The sequence below is a fragment of the Petaurus breviceps genome, unplaced genomic scaffold (assembly GCF_028583685.1).
Source record: "Petaurus breviceps papuanus isolate PSGF00001 unplaced genomic scaffold, PetGlider_PUasm1.0 90591, whole genome shotgun sequence".
Lineage (NCBI taxonomy): Eukaryota > Metazoa > Chordata > Mammalia > Diprotodontia > Petauridae > Petaurus > Petaurus breviceps.
Genome location: NW_027187280.1, coordinates 3,232,960 through 3,239,691, shown reverse-complemented (window position 1 = coordinate 3,239,691; position 6,732 = coordinate 3,232,960). Strand labels below are relative to the sequence as shown.

The window sequence follows — 6,732 nt, the reverse complement described above, 5'->3', positions numbered from 1 at the left end:
TTGGTTGTTTGGTTAGAAAAAGGATTAGATTTCTGCTTGGCTCCAGAAGGGTTAAAATAGGTGAGTGATGCAGAGAAGCAAATTTAGACTTCATGTTAGGAAATCTTCCTAAAAAGCTCTCGAAAAAGTGAACATAACCTCAAGAGAAAATGAATTCTCCCTCAGAGAAAACTGGATAACCCCTTATTGAGAATGTTGTTAGGGGAATTCATAGGTACAAGTTGGACTAGATGGTCTTTGAATCTCATTGTGAGATTCTGTAAGTAGGACAGAATATTGGAACCTAGTTCAATCCCTTCATTTTACAGTAAAGAAACCAAGAAATAAACAGAGCTTTACTTCACATAAGTAGCGAACAACAGAGACATGACTGAAGCCATATCCACTATATCCAATACAATTTTTTTTTCTACTACATGGTACTACCTTAATTAGAAATAAGTAGTGAATGACCTAGAGAACCTTGGGTCAACAGCTCTGACTCTTTGAAGAGGCACAAAACAGGTTGAGTGGTATCATATCCAAGCTTCTTGGCTAGGATAGGAAGTTAGTCAAGGGAACACAGCCTAGGAGAACCCCTGCCTCTGGGAGTAAAACAGAGTATGGTTGCAACCAAAGTTTTGTTCAGTGGGGATAAGTAGCAATTTAAGTTAATCAGTATGCTACAGAGTATGTATTTCTTTAAACCTTGCTCTAGATGGATTTCTCTTAATGATTTCTCATTTATACAAATTAACAAATGAGATAAGTTAAAATACATTATGATCTAAATTCTTCACTAACATCAATTTATTTCTTCCCTCCAAACATACCTTTAATAAATTTTGGCAATTTACATAGTCTGTATCCATCTCCTTCTTCATGGAGAATTTTTTTAGCCTGAGAAGGATTCAAAGGAAATTTAATGGCTAAGATGGAACTAAGCATAGGAGAAGCAAGAAGTTAGTAAGTTGAGTACTTGGCTATCTAAATCTGAATCCCAATTCAGATTAACATCTTAGCTTGCTAAGGGAGAGAGGGAGAAATGAAAGCATAACTACAGAACTGTTGTTGGTGGTCTTTTAGAAACTGGAAAGAGTGAAAGAGGTGCCAGCAGTCTGGAGACAGTCAATTGCTCCAATTTATAAATATGGGAAAATGGTGCATTCCAGAAACTACAGATCAATAAACATTACTTTGACCTCTGGCAAAATGCTATCACAAATTATTAAATAGATGACTTACGAGTATTTTTAAAAGAAAATGGTTATCACTAGAAGCCAGCATGGGTTTAGAAAGAACAAATTGTGAGAGACTGTCTTTATTCTATTTTTAAGTAGTGTTACTAGAAGGATAGATCAAAAGAATATCATAATTATAGTACCATATGGTTTCAGGAAGGTATTTCACAGTCTTTTGTGATATCCTTGTGGAATAGTAATGCAGTATAGTTAGGTGTTTTTGTAGATGGTTGAAGCAAAGTAATCCTTATTGATAGATCAATGTCCATCTAGAATGATGTCCCTAATGGAAGACCACAGGTCTCTTTCTATGTGACCAAATCTAGTTGAACATCTTTAACAATAACTTGGGTGAAGATATAGAATGCATACTTAATAAATTTCCAGGAGACACAAAACTGAAACATATGGTTAATTCATTAGATGGAAAAAAATTTAATACCTAGACAGGATAGAATACTAGACCAAATCTAACAAGACGAAATTTAGTAGGAAAAAATATAAAAATGCTGCAATTTGATATTTTTCTCAAAGCTAGTTAAACAAGCACAGGATGGGGAGAACTGGACTAAACAGTAGTTCATCTGAAAAAAAAAAAAAGCCAGAGGATTTCAGTTGACCTCAAGTCAGCAGTATGAGGCAACCTGACATGCTGTAAAAATGTGGTCAGAGAACTGAAAAATCTGGGTTGTAGACCTGGCTCTGTCAATATCTGTCTCTGTCATCTTCAGAAAGTTGGATCTCAGTTGCCCCATATGTAAAATGAGGGAGGTAGATTAAATGGCTTTGAATGTCCTTTCTGCCTATAAAACCCAAGGAGCCTACATAGGCAGTGCCTAGGACAAGAGAGAATAGTCCCACTACCTTCTGCATCAGTTACAGCATATCTCTAGTGGTGCATTCTGTTTGGAACACTGTTATATTATAATAGGTCAAGGGATAGAGACAAGCTGGTAGGCATTAGCAAATCAGAACGATCAAGCAATTCAAAACCACATCACATGAAGATAACTTAAAAAATCTGGTGCCATTTAGCCTGGAGAAGATGTAGGGAGGGGATATGGTAACAGTTTTCAAATATCTGAAGGTCTATCATGGGGAAGAGAGGTAGAACTAGTTCTATGTCGTTGTTAATGGAATAACTACCAATGGGAACTGTTGGAGAATAGATTTTATCTCAATAATATAAAAGTTTTCCTTGTTGTTCTGTCACTTTTCAGCAACATTTGGGGTTTTCTTGGCAAAGATACTGGAGTGGTTTGCCATCTCCTTCTCCAGTCCATTTTACAGATGAGGAAACTGAGGCAAACAGCATTAAGTGACTTGCCTCGGGTCAGCCCTTCCTAATGGCTATTTTTAAAAATTTAAGTAGTGAGTTCCCCATTACTAGAAGTGTTCAAGCATATCTAGATAACCATCTGTCAGGAATATTGTAGAAAAGATTCCTGCATGCAGTGGGAGGTTGGCCTGGATAATCTCTAAGTTTCCTTCACCCAGAGAGTGTATAATTTGACCCCTGGCTCTACGGGACTTTCCTATCTTCAGATACGCAGTCTTCAGGTATCTCCTCCTTTTACTCTCCTTAAAACTTGCTTATTCTGTGTCCCATTCCCATCAGACTGAGTAATTCAGAAAAAAATCCCCAACCAGATGTTAATGGCTGATAATGACTTTGCACACCCCTCTGTGGAAGGGATGACACATTTGGTTGGTGCCTTTCTAAGACCTTGCCCCAAAGAACGACTATGCCTAGGATTTGGGTGCAGGGGCAGGTGACTAGGGGATGTAGTTTGTGGGAAAGAGATTCTTCCTGGCCAACCTTCTAGGTACACATGGGTAGCTCACTACTGGTCCTGCCTGTGATCACACCTTAGACTAATGTGGCAAAGAGGGGAGTGGGAAAGGGATGCAGGAAGAAAAATACAGAAGGCATATGGGCCATGAAATAGAGCATATGGATGGAGTCTTCAAGTACATGGCCACCCATATGCTCCTGAGCCTGGCTTACTCAGCCTGCTCCTCTCTGCCCCCTCCCCCTGCATTTGGGACCCAGTTCAGGCAGCTTCCTTCTCTTTTTTCCCCTCCCCCCTTACCCACCAGTCTGCTTCAGCTGGCCCTCTCCCTCCTCCTTTTACTCCCAGCCTGGCTCATTCAGCCCTCCTCTCCCCCTCGCCTCTGGCTGGTTTATACATCAGATGCTTCCCACCATCCAGGAGAACTGAGCCCATCCATGTGTGATTAATACACTGAACTTCCCTGCTGCCCAGAGAGATGCCAGGTACAGGTGGATAAAGGCCGGGCTTAATTGGCGTGGGGGAGGAGGGAGCAGTTGCCTTTGCTCCAGCTCTATCTTTAGACTCGTTTTCTGCATTTTATTATCTGCTTTGCTCCCAAAATAGCTCTCCCCTGACAGACTTCACCTTTTAGACCAAAATGTGACCCCACTCACCCGCCCATAACAGGGAAAGTTCATGATCTTGGGCCTTGGGCACATCACCTTACCTTAGTTTCGTCCCCTGTAAACTGAGGGAGCAGACCCATATGATCTTTAAGGTCCTAGGAATATGATATGTGTTAGGCGGATTAGACTGTCTCCCGAGCGCCAAGGGACAGAATTAGAAGGAAGGAGTAGAAGTTTTAAAGAGGCCTATTTGCCGCCCCGGGGGCCATAGGCCAGTTTACTGCATCTGCCCTTTCCACCACGGTCCTAGCGCCCCGCCCCGTGCCTCCTCCTTCTCCCCCAGCGCGGGTGGGGAACGCCTCACCTGCTCACCTGTCTGGGCGGGGTCACCTGCTCACCTGCCTGGGAGGGGTGGCGGAGACCTTGGTACCTCTGGCTGAGAACTGCAGTTCTCTGTGCTTGGCGCGAGAGGCCGAAGCTAGCAGTGAGTGTGAAGGGAGAAAGCAGCCGCGAAATCTGTTAGAGGCTCTATTGGATGCAGCGAGGTGAGGGGGGCGGGTAGTCTGCGGGTCGCCAAGATGCTGACCTTTACTGAGACAACCATGATCAGGCCCTTGGGTTTCCTCAAGCCAGTCTTCCTGAGCAAGGTACCAGGGAGGGTTCAGGCATATCAGAACTCCTTGCCTCGACTGCCAGTGCCCCCACTGCAGCAGGCTTCGGATCACTACCTTCAGATCCTGCAGCCCATCTTGAGCTAGGAGGAATGGAGTAACACTAAGCAGTTAGCAGATAAGTTCCAGGGTTCAGAAGGTGTAGGAGAGCACCTGCAGAAGAGCCTGGAATGAAGAGCTGGGAAGACTAACGACTGCCTGCCTCCAGTTCGGGATAAATGTGGTGATCCATTCTAGCCCAGGTCTGGTGCTACCCAAACAAGACTGTGGATTCCCAGGGTCAGCTTCAGTTTGCAGCCAAACTCATAGAAGGAGCTTTGGATTTTAAGACCATGATTGACAATGACCCTGCCAGTGGGATATCTTGGAGAAAAGCCACTGTGTATGAACCAGAACTACTAGACCCTCTCTTCCTGTCAAATCCTAGGCCCTGAGCAGGACTGGATCACTACTACAGCAAATCAGCTAAGGCCCCTATACATATCACTGCTCTGCACAGGTTCCAGTTTTGTGAGTTGGACATGTCCAGTGATGGGACACCCTTCACCACAGACCAGATCTTCACACAGCTGGAGAAGATCTGGAGCTGGTCCCTACAGACCAACAAGGAGCCCATTGGCATTCTCACCACCAATCACTGATACACCTGGGCCAAGGCTTACGCTAACCCCATCAAAGACAGAACAAACAAGGCCTCAGTACATTGGATATAGAAGATCATCTTCACTGTGTGCCTGAATGCTCCCATGCCACAGGTCTTAGAGGACATCTACAAGAGCCAGGTGACTGACTAGATGCCACACAGTAGAGACAGAAAGCAAAACAGCAGAACCACTGGTTTTCTAAAACTCTGCAGTTCATCATGGTAGAAGATGGTTCCTGTGGCCTCAAGTACGAACCTGCTGTTGCAGAGGGCTCCCCCATTGTGGCTCTCCTGGACTACATCGTGGAGTTCTGGAAGAAACCAGAGCTTGTGGGTCACCCATGATTCCCCTAGCTATGCCCAAGAAGCTGCATTTCAACATCACCCCTAAGATTAAGGATGGCATTGAGAAGGCCAAGCAGAACTTCAGCATCATAGTACAGGATCTGGACCTCACAGTGCTAATGTTCCATCACTTTGAGAAGAATTTCCCCAAGTCAGAGAAAATAAGGCCAAATGGTTTCATCCATATGGTCCTACAGATGGTCTGTTACAGAATCTATGGCCAAACCTGTTCCACCTGTGAGAGCCTCTTACTCTGAATGTTCCACTTGGGTCTCACTGACACCATCTGTTCCAGTTCTGTTGATTCCTTCAATTTTGTCAAAGTCATGGATGAGACTGACATGGTGGAGCAAATGAAGGTGGAGCTTCTAAGGAAGGCATTGTGATGACACATAGATCATACACTGACAAGGCTATCCCAGGGGAAGCCATTGACTGCCAGCTCCTGGGTCTAGAACTTCAGTCCACTGAGGATCTAGTAAGTGTCCCTGAGCTCTTCATGGACACATCCTGTGCCTTTAACCTTTCTGCCAACCAGCTCCCCACCAAGATCAACTGTGTCATGGGCTTTGGGCTGGTGGTCCCTGATGGCTATGGTATTTGCTACAACCCCATGGCTGAGCACATCAACCTGACAACAGCTGTGTCAAGACCAACACTGCCTGTCTCGCTCACTATCTGGAGAAGACCCTGTTGTACATGGGTACCTTGCTATAGGAACACCCACAAGTCAAGCTGTGAGCCTTTTCCCAGATGAGAAGACCTCTTCTTCAAGAGAAGAGATTCTGGGGGAAAGACAGGAGTAGATGGTCAGGGTCTGTCTTGCCATTGATCTCTGAATTGCTGGGACCTCAAGAGTAAAAAGACTTCCCAACAAAGCAAATTCAGGTGCCCAGCCTGGCCCTACATAGAATACCATCTTCACCAGCCAATTCTGCCCCTGCCCAGGACATCAGACTTAATCTCCTCTGCCTTTTGACTCCTCCTGAAACCTCATTTCCTTTACCCTCCTGGGATACAGGCTTATTTCCCTCCCCATCCAACTTTACCATAGCTCCACATGGGCCCAGTACAAGAGGGACCCCTCTCCCCACAGCCCTAGCTCAGGGCCAGCACCAAATGTAGTCTAACCTTCACCATTCAACTTCCTTAGCTGCTGTAGTTGTGATGGAAGAGGTGTGAGTTATCTCAGCTACCCCACTCTCCCTAGTATACTGGGACCAGGGCTAGGTTTGGATTTCAGAAGTCAGGTGCCTTCAATAGTATCATTTTCCCTTTAGTTCCCATCATAGGAGTTCCCCATTCTCCCTGGTCCCTAGCCCATGGTGGGAGAAGCCTCTGGTACCATCTATAATAGGAATTTTTGAGCTAAATAGACCAGGTCTGGGCTGCATCTGACAATGGCTATGAGCTTCAACTCCGAATCTTCTGTCTTGGGGAAGAGTGAGTCAA

The 6,732-nt window shown here is 44.9% G+C and overlaps 1 pseudogene; it reads left to right on the top strand.

Moving 5' to 3' along the window:
- Nucleotides 1-4,199: 4,199 nt before the first annotated feature.
- LOC138142474 (carnitine O-acetyltransferase-like) lies at nt 4,200-6,021 on the top strand (annotated as a pseudogene).
- The last annotated feature ends 711 nt before the right edge of the window (nt 6,022-6,732 follow it).